Source organism: Sciurus vulgaris (assembly GCF_902686455.1).
Source record: "Sciurus vulgaris genome assembly, chromosome: 3".
NCBI lineage: Eukaryota > Metazoa > Chordata > Mammalia > Rodentia > Sciuridae > Sciurus > Sciurus vulgaris.
In genome coordinates this window covers 137121283-137140983 of record NC_136463.1, presented here as the reverse complement: position 1 = coordinate 137140983, position 19701 = coordinate 137121283, and the positions used below count along the sequence as shown (strand labels likewise).

Genomic DNA, 19701 nt, shown 5'->3' with positions numbered 1-19701 from the left:
GAATGTTGCACCAATTTGCAGTTCCACCAGCAATGTATGAGTGTACCTTTTTTCCCCATCCTCACCAACATTTATTGTTACTTGTATTCTTGATAATTACCATTCTGACTGGAGTGAAATGGAATTTCAGTGTACTTTTAATTTTCATTTCTTTAATTGCTAGAGATGGTCAAAACTTTTTTCATATATTTGTTGACCATTCACATTTCTTCTTTTGAGAAATGCCTATTCTGTTCCTTTGCCCGTTTATTGATTGGGCTATTGTCCGTGTGTCTGTGTGTCTGTCTGTGTGTGTGTGTGTATGTGTGTGTGGTAAGTTTTTTGAGTTCTTTATATATCCTGGAGATTCATGCTGTATTCAAGGTGCAGGTGGCAAAGATTTTTCTCCCTTTCTGTAGGCCCTCTGTTCACATTCTTGATTGTTTCCTTTGCTGTGAAGAAGCTTTTTATTTGATTCCATCTCATTTATTGATTCTTGATTCTACTTTTTTGGCAGCACTTTGTAACCATGTAAGGGAGCATAAAGAAAATACCCATGCTTCAGTCCCACCTTGGGACTGGAATTTAACTTGTCTTGTATGTGGCCCAAACATAAAGAAATATTGAAAAATGTGAGTAACCCACTTCCTGTTGCTAATGACACAGTATCATGGACAGGCTACGTTTCAGAGAAAAGTGGCTTATTTGGGCTTATGGTTCTGGAGGCCCAAGGTCAAAAGGCTCATGTGGTAATGGCCTTCCTGCCAGCAGAGTCCTGATGTGGTGCAGGTCTTCGCATTGCAAGAGACAGGGACTATGTGCATATATGCATACATATTTATCATCCAATCTTTATATAAAGCCATTAGTTGGTTCCACCATAAGGGTCTGATCACCTGCCAAATGCCTCACCTCTGAACACCACAGTCAGATTAAGTTTCTACCCTCTTAACACCTCAAAGTAGGGATTAAAATTCACAATTGTATGAAAGGGACAAACTATTTTCAAATTATGACACTCTCCCAGTGATTCTAATGCAAGGCTAAGACTGGCACCTCCATTCAGTCAAAGGGACAGAGTTATGATACCTTTGGACAAAGTGTTAGAATGATTTTTCTAGTGATAAAGTTAACATTTTTTAAAAAATTAGCATTTGGGGATTATACAATCTCCATAGACCAAAAGAAAGAAAAGGAAATTGATATTACATGATGAGAAACTAAAAGTTAGAAATCCCATCTTTGAGAAAGCGGAGTATATAAAAAATACAAGTCTCCCTATTAAAAGAAATAGGTAAATTGTCTATCACCTAAATCTAGAGGAATATAATTTATTCAGGCACTGAACTATAAATTCTTCCACTACTGCTAGTAAATGAAATTAACACACCCAATAAACTTCATAAAAAAAAAAAAAAGGCTTTTACTATTTACCTAAAGCAAAAGTGTCAGGATTAAATTGGGCTCCGGGCTCTGTGTGCCTCACTCAGAAGTGGTAGTTCTCCTTTTTTGGTTCACGGCCCTTCAAGTTCTGCAACTCTTAAAGACTCACAATAAGATCTGCCTACCCTTCTGAAACTAGAATTTAATATTGGCATAACAAATATTGTGAAATGCTTTTATATAACTGAAAATAATCATAAGATTCAGTTAGTACAGGAAACAATATTCATATATTTTTAGTAATTGTATTGATATCACTGAAGTTAAAGGGACCCCTTTTTTAAAATATTGTTTTCTTGCCTTTAACTATTTTCCTATATCTTGTGTATTATAAAAAATTCAGGATAATGTTCATTATTTGAAAAAAGTGATGTCTCTATTATTCTCTTTATGCAATGATTATTATAAATTTTTCTAATAGTTTAAAAACCTAAGATTTAAAAGGACTTTTATTTATCCTCAATGCCCGTTATATACTGATAACAGTGTCTTGATTTATAAAAATGCCACCTTATCTTCATTCATTTGTTCAATAAATGATTATTCCTCACATACCATGTGCCAGGAGCAACATCAAGGAGATAAGCCTATACCAAGGTTTTGGAGGTGGATGGAGAAGCAATCGGGAGTTGAACACTATATGGTCAGTGGTGGAGTCAATGAAGCCCAGAGAGCCAGAGAACCTCTAGGAGAATATATAGCCCAGTGATGAGGGACACACACATCTTCCCAAAGGCATTTTTCAATTAGAAAATCTCACTAGAAAGAAAACTCAGATTTAAACAAGTGAGTTGGGAAGAAAGGTGTAAAGTATGTGAAGGGGTAAGGGACAGGAAGTCTGGAAGGGTGACCATTACGGGTTCACGATGCATCGTGGCAAACACATTTGTGGAAAAAAGAAAGCACAGAGTTTACTTGGAAAAGCAAATTGCTTAACAAGATTGGAGTATGGATTGTTTGTGAAGAGAGAGACAGAAACAGAGATTCAAATTTTGAAGGGTTGTAGGAGTCCCAAGGAGTCCAGACTTTAGTCTTCATACAATAGGAAACACTGGAAGCTTTTAAGTAATGGAGGTGTCTGCTGGATTTTTAATTTAGAGACATTACACTGGCTTCTGGGTAAGGGATGGGATGGAGGAGGACGTGATTAATTCATGTAGAATTAAGTTACGGTTATAAACCTGCAGTTTTCATTTAGGCAAAAATATTATAATGATGGCTGGTACTGAAAGTAACAACTTTTTTTTTCTTACATATGAATTATCATCCCCTTTGGACAGAAAAGGAAAGTGAGTCCCAAAATATTTTAATAACTTACTAAATCACAGCTCATAAGTGTCAGAGTTGAGATTGGACCCCAGAATAATCTGAGAGCAGATTCTAATCTTTGGCATATATAAGAGATTTGATAATAAAAGTGACTAGAAATGAATCCTTTATTTATTCAACATAATTCATTAATCTTTATTCAATCAAAATAGTTCATAAACATTTATTGAACACTCACTATTCACAATTCTCCATGATAGGAATTTAGGAAAATAAAAACAAAAGCCTTACTTGCAAGTGTTCAGTCAATAATTCTACGGTCTTTTTACTGTGGAGCTTGCCTTATAGTTGACTGTGAGTTTCTTCCACAAGGTAACAGATGCTTCCCGTTTAGCAGGTAACAGAGGTTTTATTGGAAGCTCTGTGTAGCATGTGTGTGAAAGCAGTCTCTACACATTCTGTGCCAGGTGTCCTACATTACTAAACAGACATGCTCCATATGCTCTCTGAGGTTATTCCAGATTGAGCAAATCCTAAAATGCTACAGCTAAATAATTTATAGGGTGGCTACTGACTTTAGAAAAAATAAAATTTAAGAGTTGTATTCTGAAATATATAAACTGAATGCAATAATATAGCCTATCAGAGTAGAATTCTGATGAATCCTTCACTAGTACAAAACTAGATTATATTGAGGCAATCGAGTAACTGCCTAAAGTTTTCAGTTGCTTTCTGGGAAAAGGTATTCCTTTGGTAATACCCATTCTTCTATCTCCAGCATTCAGTGTGCCTTCCATCTTGAAATTAGCAGAGCCTCTAACTTTCAATAGTATCTAACCTCCTTACCTTTTCTATTTCTCATTTTCCTGAATTCGAGCCTATATGTAAAGACGAACTTAAATGAATTTATAGGATGGTCATTTCTTCTCCAGAAAAGCAATTTTATGGGTTGAATTTTGTACTCCCAAAATTCACATATTGAGGTCCTAACCTCAGAACCTCAGAAGGTAAATCATCTCAAAATAGGGTCATTGCAGATGCAATTAGTTAAGATGAGGTTATTAGAGCGGATCCTGATGCAATATTATTGGTGCTCTTATAGAATCAGGTAATCCATACACAAACACACAGAGACAAGGAGAATGCCATAGGAAATGAAGGCAGGGACTGGGGTGATGTTTCTACAAAACAAATGGCAAAGACTAAGCAAACCACCAGAAGCTAGGGGAGAGACGGGGAACAGATTTCCCCCTAATCCCTCATAAAAAATTGCACTCTAACATCTGACTCTCAGAATTCTAGATTACAGAACTGTAAAATAATACATTTCTGTTGTTTAAGCCATTTGGTTTGTGGTACCTTGTTAGCAAAGTCCTAACAAACTAACACGGCAGTGAATTCTAAATAAAGCATCAACCACCCTGTTTGCAATTCACTTTACCTGATGACTACCCTACATGATAAATCTCAGAATAATTTAGGTATTTCATTTAATAGTAATGCTAACTGAACACATATGAAAATCAAAAGCAACAGTCAGTACTTACCAAAAAATATGGAATACTAATTTACAGGAATTAAGTGAAAAAGAAAGAGAGGGGAAAAGTAAAAAAGGGACAACAAATCATATGGGGAAGTACTGATTTAAACAAAAAAAGTAGATTTGGGAAAAGTAGAGTTAAAACTAGTTATAAGATTTTTCCAGAGCTCTTCATATCCTAAAATGTATTGTGAATCAACCAGAGAGGAATACCTCCTGAGGATAAGAAGGACATCCTAATTCAGCTACATTGGCGCGGCTATTTTGATGCAATCAGTTTTTTTTTTTTTTTTTTTTGTACCGACCATAATATTCCTTTTATTGAAAAGCAACATAAAATAGCTGTAGAAATAAAAGAACAAAATTTTTACATTATTCTTCTGTTACGAGGATTTTTATGCTTTCTGCTAGAATTTACTTCCTCTAACCACTCTTGCTGTACCTGAATGTTTCACATTGGATTTCTACATTATTATTAGTGTTTAATTTAGAAGAGCTTAATAAACTGCTAATCTGAATACAATGATACTTTCTTTGCTTTCTAGACCTTTCTCTGAATGTGCTTACTTATGTACAATGTGGAAATCTGATCCAGGTCTCCTCCACTCAGCCAACAGTTCTTTTTGTACCTCTTCTGGAAGTTCATAGAACACTTGAGGATCGCGATGCCAGATGGAACAATAATCTTCTCATCAGCAGAATCTTGCTCTTTATTTTCTGTGAGTCCCTGACAAAAGTTGTTGCCATTGTTTGCTTATGACTATCTGTAGCACAGTTTTTGGAAAAAAGTTGATCACTATGCAAATTGGGAAATGAATGGAAAACAGAAACAGCAGGGTTTGTATTGGAGAAGTAGAAACCTTCAGATTCTTTAGGTCCTTGACTCATTTGTTCATCTTTTAATCGATTATCTATATAATATGAATAATCTTTGGGGCTAGACAGATAAGAGGAACTACTGCTACTTAAGCCTGATGTTCCTGGTTCACAAGGAGACACAGAGTGTATCTGCTTGTATTGGATAAATTATCTCTAGGATTTAAGGATCTATCTTGCAATTGTTTTGTAGAAAAGAAAGATAACACTCCTTTGGAGGCATGTAATGGATAACTTAAACTTCCTTTCCCTTGAAATTTTTCTCTAAATCTTCCAGAAAGGATTTCTTCCTGAATATCTACTGGAAGCTGCTTGAAGACTTCTTGGTCAACATCCTCAGGAAGTGAACAGAGTGGAAATTCATTCTTGTCTTTTTCTTTTGAGAAATCTGAAGTATCTATTGGAGACTCGCCAGTCTTATACTTTTAATTCTTGCACTTGGTAGAAAATCCCAGTTTGTTTGTCTTTGGAAATATCTTCCATATGACTGTCTTTTATTTTAAAACTGCGCTTGCCAGAGCATGACGTTGTTGATAATGATGATGCTAAATAATGATCCACGGGCCCTTTCTTAGTGGTATTTAGTGCTTTCAGGTTGCAGAAGCACACACTTAAAAGGGTAAGGTGAAATGGCATTTTCACATTCACCATATTTCGAAAAAGTTTCATAAGTATATCAACCATTGGGGTCATCACATCATAATTTCCTGCCCCTAACTTCTGAATTACATGGGATGGAATAGGGCACTGATGACTCTCACAACAACAATACTTCTCTGATGAATACCAACAGATTACTAATCTTTTGGTATGGGGTTTCCTTCCATCTTGGGATAGTCTCTTCAAAAGGCTAGCAAGTAGTTCTTCAATCTTTTTTTTAGCTTTGACTTCTGATGAACATTTTTTAAATGAATCTTCTTCACTAAAGGACTGAGGTGGTCCTGAACGTGTCACAGGAGAGTTATCCTCTCCAAAACTGAGCTTCTGGATCCGCTGAGCAACTGAAATTTCTAATTCCTTTTCCAATATTTTAGATGAAAAGGTTTGGAGATCATGCACACTACTGATTCCCAGTGATTCAAGACGTTGGCAGTTTTATAGCCAATATCAGGCATTTCCTTAACATGGTTCAAACTATGAATGAGATCTTGACAACTTTCAGGTAACAAGACTGTTTGTTGATTTGGTTTAAAAACACCAGAAACTAATTTTGCCAGTAGTTTATTACAAGGCACTCCAGCCATCCAGTGAGCCCCAACTGATTACACGTGGCTTCCCGCATCTCTGCTGCAATCTGAGATCCAACTAGCAGTCTGATGTGCATGATGTCATGCAGGTTTATGGACTGATTATTGTATACACGACCTGACACAGTCACTGCAGAAAGTTCATCACTTTGAAGCTGCTGGAGTTTCTTCTCAACTATTTCTGTAACCTTATAAGACATCTCCCTGTAACGGGTCAAGTCTTCTCCATTAACCAATACCAGTTGTGGACATTTTTCTTTTGCATCTCTGACATTCATAAGTTTCCTAACTCCAAGTTTCCTGGCTTCATAGTTGCAAGTAACCACCAAATATTTCTGCTGTACACTTAAAGGCTTGTCCTTTAATTCGGGGTTTGAGATCATTTCTACTTGTGCATAAAAGCAATCCAGATCCACATGTATTATGACTCTGGATGAAGAATTTCGGGTTAGCACCACTTGATCGTGAACTGCTGGGCTGAGACCAGAACTTAACCTCTGCTAAGGGAGCGACCAGTCCGCAGCTTCTCCAACCTCACACCTCCAGGGAGCACCTGCAGTTTTCGTCGGGCTGGTTGTGGGATCCCAGCCAGCCTCTCCCCTCACTGGGATGGAGAGGGCGGTACAGATACCGCCCTGGACACGCATTTCTAGGAAGGACGCACCCTACCCTACTCCTACAGGGTGAAGCCATCCCTCTCGAGCCTCTAGCCGCCAAACTCGAGGCAGAGAAGGACAGCATTCTTGGCGGGGAAGACGAACAGGGCCAAGCAGGGCAGGGACCCTAGCGTCCCAACGGCCGCCCCGCCCCAACCTTCTTATTTACAGACCGCGGGGCCGCCGGGTTGCACAGGCCCTGGCGCATCCTGCGAGCAGCCTGCCGCCCCCGTCTCCGCCAGCCCCATGGTCCCGGCCGCTGATGCAATCATTTAAAGGATGTCTAAATGACACGGTCAAGATAAAAAAATCATTATAAAGTGTCCAACAAACATCACACATAGTCAATTCATAACTAAGTGCACTCGAATTATGAGGAACTTCACCTTTCACTTCATTCCTACATCATTTGAAATTTGTATGAGTTTGGGTAAAAATATAGAGAAAATATTTTAAAGCTTTCCAGAACTCTGTTTGTTCTGTCCTTCAAACTCTTCAATATTTCAATATGAAACAGTTTAATGTCAAGAAAAACAAATGTATTAAGAAAAACAAACATATGTACATCAGGATAAAAACTGTCCACACCCGAGAATAAAAAAATTTCCTCAATTTAATAAAAAGCATCCACAAAAAGCTTCTGACTAATATACTATATGGAGAAGTACTGGATGTTTTTGCGTTACCCTTCAGCAAAATTGATAAGATTGTTTCCTCCAAGCTCAAATTTTCTCATTATTTACATCAATCACTTATACTAAAAACCATAAGTCGTACACTAAGGTAAGAAAAACAAAAGAACTATTAAAATTATCTTTATTCTGAGATATGATCCTCTATATGGAAAATCATATAAAATAAAGCAGAAAAAATTGTTAAAATTAATAAACTTAGTAAATGTGCAAGATATAAGGTTACTATTTTAAAATCTGTTATAATTCTGTATACTAGCAATAAGTAATTATAAACTGAATTTAAAAAATTGTTTGCAATAACCAGCAAAAAATATTTATGAATAAATTTAATAAAAGTATAGGAACTCTATACTAAAAATTAAAAAGCACTATTTTTTTGCCTTTAAAAAAAAGCCTACATTTATTTTAGAACGTCATGTATCTCTTTGAACCCAGAATTTTTAAAAATAATTTATTTATTTTGATTCATTGAAAACAAATGGCGTACAATTTGTTTCTCTGGGTGCACATGAAGTACAGTCGCACCATTTGTGTAATCATACATGTACATAGGGTAATGATGTTCATCTCATTCTGTTATTTTTCCTTCCCCCAACCTTTCCCTCCCCTCTTTTTCCTCTATACAATCCTTCCTTCTTCCATTCTTGCCTCCCTCCCATCCCCCATTACGTATTATCATCTGTTTATCAGAGAGATCATTCGGCCTTTGGTTTTTGGGGATTGGCTTATCTCACTTAGCATGATATTCTCCAACTTCATCCATTTGCCTGCAAATGCAATAATTTTATCATTATGGCTGAGTAATATTCCATTGTATATATATATACCACAGTTTCTTTATCCATTCATCAATTGAAGGGCATCTAGGTTGGTTCCACAGTCTAGCTATTGTGAATTGAGCAGCTATGAACACTGATGTGGCTGCATCACTGTAGTATGCTGATTTTAAGTCCTTTGGGTATAGGCCAAGAAGTGGGATAGCTGGGTCAAATGGTAGTTCCATTCCAAGTTTCCTAAGGAATCTCCACACTGCTTTCCAGAGTGCCTGCACTAATTTGCAGCCCCACCAGCAATGTATGAGTGTACCTTTCTCCCCACATCCTCGCCAACACCTACTGTTGCTTGTATTTTTGATAATTGCCATTCTAATTGGGGTGAGATGAAATCTTAGGGTAATTTTGATTTGCATTTCTCTTATTACTAGAGATGTTGAACATTTTTTCATATATCTTGTAAAAAGCACTATTGAGAGAAATTAAGGATCTATGTAAATGGATTGGAAGACTGAACATTGTTATAAACTATGTTCTACTCAAATTTATTTAAATATTCTATATTATCTCAATCAATAAACATTTTTGGAAGAAAATAAAATTAGTGTAAAAATTCATATGGAAATTAAAAGGACTTTGACTAGTCAACTTATTCTTTAATAAGATTAAGAGAACATTCACATTTTCTAATTTCAAGTCTCCCACTAAAGCTACAACATTCAATAATGCCTGGTATTTGTAAAAGGATTAGACTATTACAGATCATCAGAATAGAAGTTCAGAACTAGACCCATTAAAATAAATGTTTAGTTGATATTTAACAAAAGGTGCCAACGTGTTTCTATGGAGGAAAGAATAGTATTATAAATGTGGATCTGAATATTAGTTCAAAATGGGTCATAGAACTAAATAAAAATGCCAAAGCTACTTATCATATAGAAGAAAGTATGGCAGAATAACTTCACAATTTGGAATATAAAAAACATTCTTAGAACTGTAAAAGAAAAAATGGTCAATGGGAATTCATCAAAATAAAAAAGTTCTTTGCTTTAAAAAATTGTCATTATTTTTTCCTGGCTAGTGGTTTTCTAAGGTGGTGGATAACAACTGTGGCAAACTATAGAATAATCAAAATGGTTGAAAGGAAAAGCTGAGCAATGTGAGGTCTATGGTGGGCTTTGAAAAGCTCAGACCTACACCTGGGAATCTAGGTTTCACACATGCATAGGGCTGTGCACAGGCCCAGTGGTATGTGCATGCTCAGGAAAGATCTCAGAAAGCCTTATGCTCTCAGCCATGACTCATCTGGAAGTTCTGTGGAATCTAAAGGTAGAATTGACCATTACCTGGGTATGTTAAAAATAGGCTCAACACATACAAAACCCCAGCAAAGACTTAAAGAATTATTGGATTTACTTATATATTTAAAAAAAAATCAATCCAATCATTAGCTGACCACCACGCAAATTAACCAAGTGGAGACTTCAATGGTCACATGTGACAAAGAACACAAACTTCAGTATGAAAATTTTGACCCCGCCATCTTTCCTCAGCTTTCTCTCCTACTCACTTTCTCTATCCTCCTCCTTTCACACTTTCTTGCGTGCGCCCTTTCTCGTTCCCTTTCTTTTCCTCTCATTTTCTCTCTTACCCTGCAAGGAGACACTCTGTTTGCTTAATAAATTCCCTTATGTGATTTCCCATGTCTGGTGTGGTTTTTGTGGGATCCCTTACATTGATGTCGCAACTCAGGATGGGTCCTTTCCACTGTCTCTTAAGCTAGTGGAACCCCATCTGAGCCCTAGTGCCCCCTGGACACAGCCCCACCTTCGATTCTGCCCGAATGCTCTGCTCTGCATTCATCACCGGCTTTGGATTGGTGAGTCCTCTAGGCCAGTTTCCCTAGGCCGATTTATACCCTCAAGGAGGCTGAGGGATGGGGGTACCCCAGCCACAACTTTTATAGTTACTACTGGCCCCTATAGTCGGTCTTATCTGCCAGGTGGATTCCTGATTTTATGGTGGAGATTCTCTCAGGGTTGAGGCTCATCTCGTACTCGCAATTGAAAACCCTGATATCAGGTCCTCAACTCTTCTTGGCTTTTGCCTGGCCCCACATTGATGTTTGTGTGACAACACCATCTATGTGCCGCCTTCTCATCTCCAGTCGACTACTCTGTGGCCTCGGGTCGCCGGGGCACAGACTCAGCTGTTTCAGTCCCCACCATGGAATCTGGGTCCTCCAATCTGGAAGATTCAACCCTGGGAACGCTTCGCCCAACCTCCAACATAAAGTCATCAAAATCCGTTTGTGTAATGGCACACAGCTTTGGTGAGCGAGTGGGCAGATGGAAAGGGATTCCTTATCTTCAAGTCTCTTCTTTCTTGCTTCTTGGCTCTTCCTGCAGGCTCAAGCGTCTCCAGACCCTGCTTCTCTGTTTTCCCCTGCTTCCCCATATAATATAAGCAGCCCCTTTCAGATCCATATCTCAGTCAAGGCTTACATTGAAATGTAAATGGAGGAAGCCAGAATGCTCAGTGGAAGACCAGTCTCAAACCCAAGGAAAAAATGTCCATTAAAATTTCTCCTGGGCCAAAACACAACACTTAATCTCTCCCTTTTCCTCTTCTCTCTGCTCTTCTCTTTCCCATTTTCTCATGCTATAATTAATGGCCATTATCATTTTTCTTCTAGGACTCTTGTTTTCTTAAATGCTATATTTTTGAGCTCACAATTTTGATCCTACATACCTAGGTTAATAATTTTTTGGTCAGTTCTTTTTATCCAACTCTAGAGTTATTTTTGAACATCTGTTACATTGCAATGGAGATAAGCATTACAAGGCCTTTGCTTTTGTGTTAAATATAAGCACACATAAAAATTAAAATTTTAAAAATGGATCCAAATATTTTTAATTCACGTGATTTAAAAAAGTTCAATTTAAATTGGGTAAACTAATAGAAGTAAAATGCCTTTAAAATTAACTCACAAGTCTCTAGGTGGTAACACTAATAAAATATAGATGTTTGTAAAATGTCTAACATCAATTTTTCTAGGACTTTTCTTCAACAGGAAAGAGATGGCAAATACTTTTGGTACACTTGTCTGATATCTTGGTTTTTTTACAATAAGATGAGTGAATTAGAGTCAACATATATGGGCTTACTCAAATGTGTTTGTTAGAGACATCTAATTACTTTACAAAGTTATTCCATGGAGTAACATACTTAAAAACATTATCCTTTGTATATTAAATGTGTTCATATTTTCCAGGTATACAAGCCTTTAAAGCAGAAAATTTATCAAGCTGCTTTTCTCCAAATTAAACTTGTCTGTAATGGTAAACCTAACATTTAATGTTCTATTATAGGACCTGTCATCAATAGGGTATATGTAAAATTTGTTAAATGTATTTCTAAAAGTTATTGAGAGCCTGATTTGTTTAAAGGTTAAACATGAAAGCATTTTGCCACTTTGCCACACAAAAGCTTAAAAGCTTAACTTAAAAGCTCTCTCAGCCTTTCTTTAATTCATGTTTTAGATATAATGTTAAATTGTGTTAACTAATGTTCATATGTACTCAGGAGTCAATATATGTAAGCTTCTTAAAATGACATTTAATAAAGAGTGTAATGCACAGTAGCAAAAATGGGACAACAGTGACTGAGATTGGGGTCTCTAATGACCTCATGGCTGTGGCATGCCTGGTGCCTGGGAGTGTTCCTGTGCAGGAGCACAAGATGCCTAACTGCTCTGGCAGTACCCTCCCTGGGGAGGCTCTATACAGGAGTCCTATCAGCTCTGACATTAATCTCAGGCACACAGCTCTTGGGAAGAAAGGAATTCTTTTGCTAGATAACCAGTGTTTCATCAGCTCTCTTCTCTGGTTCCTTCCCACTTTACAGTAATGTTGAACAGTGGACTTCCTTAAGGGATACACAGAGCTCCTAACATTGCACTTTGCAGCTCTGAAAAAAGATATGTTAATGTCCTAGTCTCTGTAACTTTCCTGAAAACAAAGAATAATGCTTACATACATATATAAAGATTACTCACATAACTCTTTAGATCCGCATTTCCATCAGAGAACAGAACTCCATCTAATCTCAGCTTGATCTACAAAATCTGTGTTTATAAACCTTTATTTCTAATACTCCTTTGCCCCTCACTGAACTTGAGAATTTGGTCATGCTGGTCATGGCAAAAGAGGAAAAATTAGCTTCAAGATTAGAACATTTTACCTAAGATTTGTGAAAAGCCCCACCTTACCTGAGATAAGGCTCTGCCTCACAACCCTGCTGCACATTAGAATGGCTCCAAAGTAAGCCAGACTTTAACTCATTTAAAGTTGTGTCCAATGAATGCCCATTTGTGGCACATACATACAAGTAGCATATATGGTTTTATCCTTTGCTACTCAAAATATGAATGTACGATGTCCAGTGGAGTTACATCAGAGACACATCTAACTGAATACATGAGGCCAGTCAAGAGGAATCCATAGGGAAAATAACACGAAGCCTTGTGACAATGCCACTAACTTGAATGCATGCCCCCAAGTGAACCTGGACCAGTACTGTACATCTGCTCTTGCTTCAGTCATCATCTTTTCACATCTGCCTCTTACCCAGCAAGCATCCTGTAGGGCTAAGTGTGATTCTAATATTTAAAAGAATGTGCTTTTTATATACAATTGTCCCCAGACCACTACCATCAATGGAATTTGTTACGTTAACTCATTTAAAGTTGTGTTCAAAAGTTTGATGTGTGTTATAAAGATTACTGTAATCTCAAACAGGGAATATAATAAATGACTCAGTCAAAATTCAAGATAGCTATTGCGCAAACTGAATGTTTTACTGTTGGTAATTCCATTTTGTACTTTCCTTCTAAACTCTAAGTATTGCCTAATCAATATTTTGCAGAAGTACGGCTTCAAGAGCGAACACCGTAAATTAACTTGAAATAGTAAGCCATCACCTATAGGACAGATAATGTAAATCCCAATTAGATAAAAGGGGGTAAATAACTGTAAAGTCATAGACATTGAAGTTAAAGCCCAGTACTCTTGCTTTATGACTGGTGAGACTGACTTGCTTGCTGGTTAAGATCAAACTTAGAGATTGAGATTAAATACAGAGGTCAAGAAAAGTCCATATTTGGGTCTTGCCTTCAAAGTCAGCCTGAACCCAGGGAACAAGCAGACTTCTCTAAGGAGGTTTGCAACTCTGGGTCACACAACCTCCTGATCAAGGAGATTGATGAGGCCACTAGAGGAAAAGCCACTCAGTGCACCTGCTGCAGAGGAGGGTCAAGGAAAAAGGGAGACATCCCTGGTGCTTTCAAGGGAAGTCACCTCATCGAGGAGACCCTGCCTAACCAATGGCACTAATGGAGCTAAGAAGCTGCTCTTAAGTTCTCTATGAGTGACCCCTGTGGGAACTCAGCTGACTCTTTAACAGATAGGAACAGGTCAATTTGACCAGCTTGATCTTAAACACCTAGCAAAACAGTTAAAACCAAATTACAGCCATTCTTGGGCATTTAAAATAAATAATACTTAAATGTAACTTAAGATGTACACTTGTGTTAGCCCTCTAGAATAAAGACTAAAAGCTACAAAAGAGATTCTTAGGCAAATGTGCCTGATAATGATCAAGAGAAACTGCCAGAGTCAGAAGTTTTAGTCAGTTTAAAGCCTACAGACACAGGTAGGCTTAATCTATGTTTGCTAGTAACAGAAGTATAGAGATCTCTACTAAATATTGTGTTTACATTTCTGCTAACCTGGACAATGTTAAAGTTCCCAAATAAAGGCCTTGTCCTCTCCAGCCTTTGCTAGGCCTTGTTATGGGAACAACTTCTCAATTCTTCCACCCCCTGGTGAGGAATTATTGACTTCTGTCATCTTTATGATATGCATTGGCATGTTCCAGATTCTGCACCATTTATATTGTATCAATCTCATTTCAGTACTCATGTCTTTTTGTTCTTCTCTCATAGAAGCACCCATTCCCAGATGCCTTTACAACCTGCTCTTCCCCAATCGGACTTCTACCTTGGACCCCTCAATTGACCCAATTTCTAAAAGGCAACTCCAAACTGCTTGCCCCATGCTGCCCCCTTCCAGCTCAAAGAAGCCAGAGCAGTCACTGACACCTTTCCCTACAGCAAAGGAGTTCCTAAAATTAGAGGGGTGAATGAAGCCAGAATTGGGGACAGGCAGTTAGTGTAGAGATGGGGGATCAGTCAAATCGAGGAAATGAAATCCATGAAAACCATCTGCCTCTGAAAGTCTGCAAGTTGAACACTGCCCCTGGGAGAATGGACACCTGCAAAACCAGACTCAGTCACTTAGGCAGGAAGGAGAGAGAAGGCTTCAGAAAGAATTGGAGAGCAAAAGATTTTCTTATAAAAACAGAAACGGGGGAATGTAATGTACAAAGCTGCTCCCCATGACCTTTCCGGTGCATCCATTTTCCCCGCCTCCCAACCACTTGTCAATCTGTGAACATCCTAGCTAGCTATTGGTTCATCAGTCAGCTTTCAAGTATCCTTCTCCAATATTGGTCCCCTGTTAGCCCAGCGGAATTCAACTGCCATCTTTCTTCTCTTGCTTCTCTCTCCTACACACTTGCTTTTCCTCCTGGCTTTCACACTCTCTCTAGTGCATGCCCTTTCTCGTTCCCTTTCTTTTCCTCTCATTTTCTCTCTTACCCTGCAGGGAGACACTCTGTTTGCTTAATAAACTCCCTATGTGAAAAGAAAAAAAAGAAAAAAAGAAAAGAAAAGAAAATTTTATGCCAAGTAAAAAAGACACAAAAGGTTACCTGATGTATAATTCTGTTTATTCAAATGTCCAGAATTAGCAAATTCAAGTGATAGCAGATGGTCACCAGGGCAAAAGGAAAAGGGAATGAGCAGGCCCTGGCTAATGGGAATGGAGTTCCCTTTGGGGTGAAGGGAGGACTCTGGAATTAAAGTGGTGATAGGTGAATGATCTTGTGACTATAATAAAAGTTACTCAAATTGCATACTTTAAAAAGGTGAACTTTTTTTAACATCATGTACATGTATGACTGCATAACCTATGTGATCCTGCAACATATATAATCAGAAAAATGAGAGATTACATTCTATGTATGATGTATCAAAATGTATAAATGGATTCTACTGTCATGTACAACTAATTAAAACAAACAAAATTTAATTTTTTTAAAGGTGAACTTTTAGCATAAAAACAGGCACTTACACTAATTGAACAGAATAAAGGCCCCAGAAATAAATCCACACACCTACAGCCAACAGATCTGCAACAAAGGTGCCAAAAACAAGCTGGAGAAAAGACAACCTCTTCAACAAATTGCTGAGAAAACCAGACATCCACGTGTTAGGAGATGAGAACTAGACCCCTATCTCATATCCTGTACAAAAAGCAACTCAAAATCAAATATCTTGAGGTAAGAACTGAAACTTATTACCTCATGTTCATGTATGACTGCATGACCGATGTGATCCTACAATATGTACAATTACAAAAATGAGAAATCATATTCTATTTATGTATGATCTACCAAAATGCATAAATATATTCTATTGTCACATACAGCTAATTATAACAAATTAAAAAATTAAAAAAGATATTGGCACAAGCAAGGATTTCCTAAGTAGGACTCTAATAGCTCAGGAAACGGGCTATTAGAACAAAAGGATGAATTGATAAATGGGATTATATAAATTTAAAAGTTTCTGTGCAAATGAAGGAAACAACAGATTGAAGAGACAACCTACAGATTGGGAGAAAAATCTTTGCCTGCTATTCATCTAACAGAGGATTAATATTTAAAATATATAAAGAACAACAACAACAACAAAAAGAAAAAAACCAAGTAACTCAATCAAAAAACAAACCAATTATCTGGACACTTCTCAAAAGAAGTACAATCAGGCAATAAATATACGACAAATTTCTCAATACCTTTAACTATCAAGGAAATGCAAATCAATACTACATTGAGAGTCTGTCTCAGACAGTTATTATCAAAAAAGAAAAAACAAATTCTGGCAAGGTTGTAGATAAAAGGGAACCATTATATACTGTTGATAGAAATATAAATTAGTACAGCTATTATGGAAAGCAATATATAGTTACTCAAAAAACTGAAAATGGAATTACCACATGATTCAGCTATACCATGCCTAGGTATAAATTTGAAGGAAATAAAGTCAACATACAAAATAGATACCCTCACCCTATGTTTACTGCAGCACTGTTCATAATAGGTAAGATAGGGACTCGACTTCAGTGCCTGTCAACAGATGAATGGATAAAGAAAATATGGTACATACTTGTAATGAAATATTATATTATTCAGCCATAAAGAGGAGTGAAATCATGTCATTTGTAAAAAGTGAGTGGAACTTGAGGACATCAGAAAGGAAGACAAGTATCACATGTTTTCATTCATGCATGAAAACTTAAAAAATTAGAGATGATATGAAAGTAAAAGAGGAACCATTAGGGAACTTGAAAGTAACCTCAGGAGGGGCAGGAGAAAGGAAGGGATAGAGAAGAAAGAAGGGAGGGTTTACATGATCAATATATGAGATTCAAATATTGAAATGTCACAGAAAAACCTATTTATAAAATTAATATGCATATAGTAAAAAAATTAAAACATGCATAATATGCATATAGTAAAGAAATTAAATTTTTATGGGATGAATTTTATAGTATGTGAATTATATCTCAATTTAAAAATGTTATTGATATAAAAAGATATGTCTAAAACAAGGGTAAAATTAGGATGAAACAGAATCTGAGAGAATTCTTCACTAGCAGACTTGTTCGACCTGAAATACTAAAGAGTTCTTCAGGTTAAAGTGGATGATCAAGGGTAGAAGCATGCAGCTCCTGCAAAGGATGCAGCACTCTGCAGAGGAAGACTATCTGAGTAAACTATCAATGAATGTATACTGTTTAGAAACAAAAAAATAAGGTCTCTTGGGACATATTTATATGCATATAAAGACATGTTCAAGAATGTTCAGAAATTTATTCATTGCAGCCAAAAATTAGAAATAGCCCAAATATCCATTAATAAAAGTGATGTATAAATTGCAGTATATTTATGCAACACAATACCATACAAAAATATCAACTACTGTGATATTCAACAACCTCATTTAATCTAACCAAATAGGTGTAGACAAAGAAAGTTGGCAAAAAAATAGCAAACAAAAAAGAGGCAATATGGATTTATCATAGTCAAGGTCAGAAAAGAGTAATTATCTGTGGAGGAGATGGTAGGAGGGACAGGGCATGAGGCAATCTTACTGGGTGCTAGAAGTGTTGTACAGCTTAAGCTGGGTTTATTTACATGGGTAGTGTACATGTTAAAACTCTTTAAACTGCAAATGCCATATTTTATTCTTCTTTATGACTGAATAATATTCCACCATGTATACATACCACAGTTTCTTTATCTATTCATCTCTTGATGGGCATCTAGGTTGGTTCCACAATCTAGCTATTATGAATTGAGCTGCTGTAAACATTGATGTTTGCAGGTAAATGGATGGAGTTGGAGAACATTATGGTAAGTGAAATAAGCCGATCCCCAAAACCAAAGGTTGAATGTTTTCTCTGATAAGTGGATGATAATACATAACTGGGGGGGGGGTGTTAGGGGGGTAAGAGAAGATTGTAGGAACTTTGGATTGTGTAGAGGGAAATGGGGGGTGAAGAAGGAAAGACAGTAGACTGAGGCAGATATCATTATCTCATGTACATGTATGATTACATAAATGGTGTGAATCTACATTGTGCACATCCATAGAAATGAAAAGTTGTGCCCCATTTGTGTACAGTGAATCAAAATATGGTCTGTAAAAATAAAATTAAAAAAAAAACTCATTAACCTATGTGCTTAAAATATGCATGCTTTACATTATGTAACTTATACTTTGATAAAATGTTTTTAGTGTTACTGTAACTTGAACACTGTCCTCTTGTAATTGTTATGGTTTGAAATGTCCCCCAAAGTTCATCTGTTGAAAATGGTAATTCCCAAGGCAAGTGCTGGGAGATGGGGCATAATAAGAAGTAATTAGATCATGAGGTCTCTGCCCTTATGATGGAATAATGTCAATACTGAGGGTCTGTTTCAGTCATCACAGGATTGGATTTGCTACAAAAACAAGTTTGGCCTTCTCTTGCTTGCTCATGCTCCCTCTCTTGCTCTTCACCCTTCCGCCATGGGATAATGCAGCACAAAGACCCTTACCAGATACTAGCATCATGTTCTTATTCTTTGTAAAATCTTCAGTCTCTGGTATTCTGTTACAGTAGCAGAATAGAGTAAGACAGAAATCATTCTGCCCTTACGTTGCCTGGATTTAAAAAATCTAACATAAATTTTTAGGACCCTGATGTCTAAGAAACACCACAGCTTATAGAACAAGGGAAGCAAAAATCAGCAGGGGCAGAAGTTGACTGAAAGGCAGTTGCATCAAAGTCCTCACCCCTGGACTCTTCAGGTTTTTCAAAATTGAATGAAGTGGCCTGGACCTTAGTATCTCCAATCAGTCCTGGGGTGTTGGCTGTTCCCATAGAGAGTTGCCCTTAGGCCAAGGGCAAATTCTGGGGATGAATTCAGCTGTGAGACTTTGGCAAGAAGTGAAAACACTTTTCTCATGTCTGAGGGATCTCAGTGGAAAACCACAATAGCCACTATAACACAACTCTTAGAGCAACTGGAAATACTTATTTTGTATAGTACTTTCATGTTATCTGTAAGAGCTTTCAGGATTTTGGTTATCTCTCTCTTCCAGGGAAAATTTTACAAGAAGGTTGAGATAAGCTACAGCTTCTGCCACATCCCCAAATAACTGTATCTGTTATATTTTCTATATCTCACTCATCCTCAGCAAACCCTCTATTGGTCCAGGTGACATATTGGGTAGAGACACCAAGATTTTCAAGAATCTTGAGAACTCTTTTGAAGAGTGTCAGTCCTTCGTTGTCTTGCCTTTTTCAGGCTGTGCCTGCCAGACCTGCTCATTTATCTTCAAAAATGACCCCAAAGTTGTCGGGGTCTTAAGCCCCCTTGCTCTTCTTGACCAGAGACAAGGGAAGGGGACACTCCCCAACAAGGTCAGACTGGGATAGGTAGGGCCGACTGACCGCCCTCTCCCAGCCCTCCGGGCAGAGGACAATCAGA

General features: G+C 37.3%; 1 pseudogene across 1 annotated transcript; it reads right to left on the bottom strand.

The window, feature by feature from the left end:
- Window positions 1–4633: 4633 nt before the first annotated feature.
- LOC306656576 (DNA polymerase iota-like) lies at window positions 4634–7109 on the bottom strand (annotated as a pseudogene). The gene has a single exon. The product of its transcript is annotated as a DNA polymerase iota-like (transcript).
- Between the last annotated feature and the right edge of the window lie 12592 nt (window positions 7110–19701).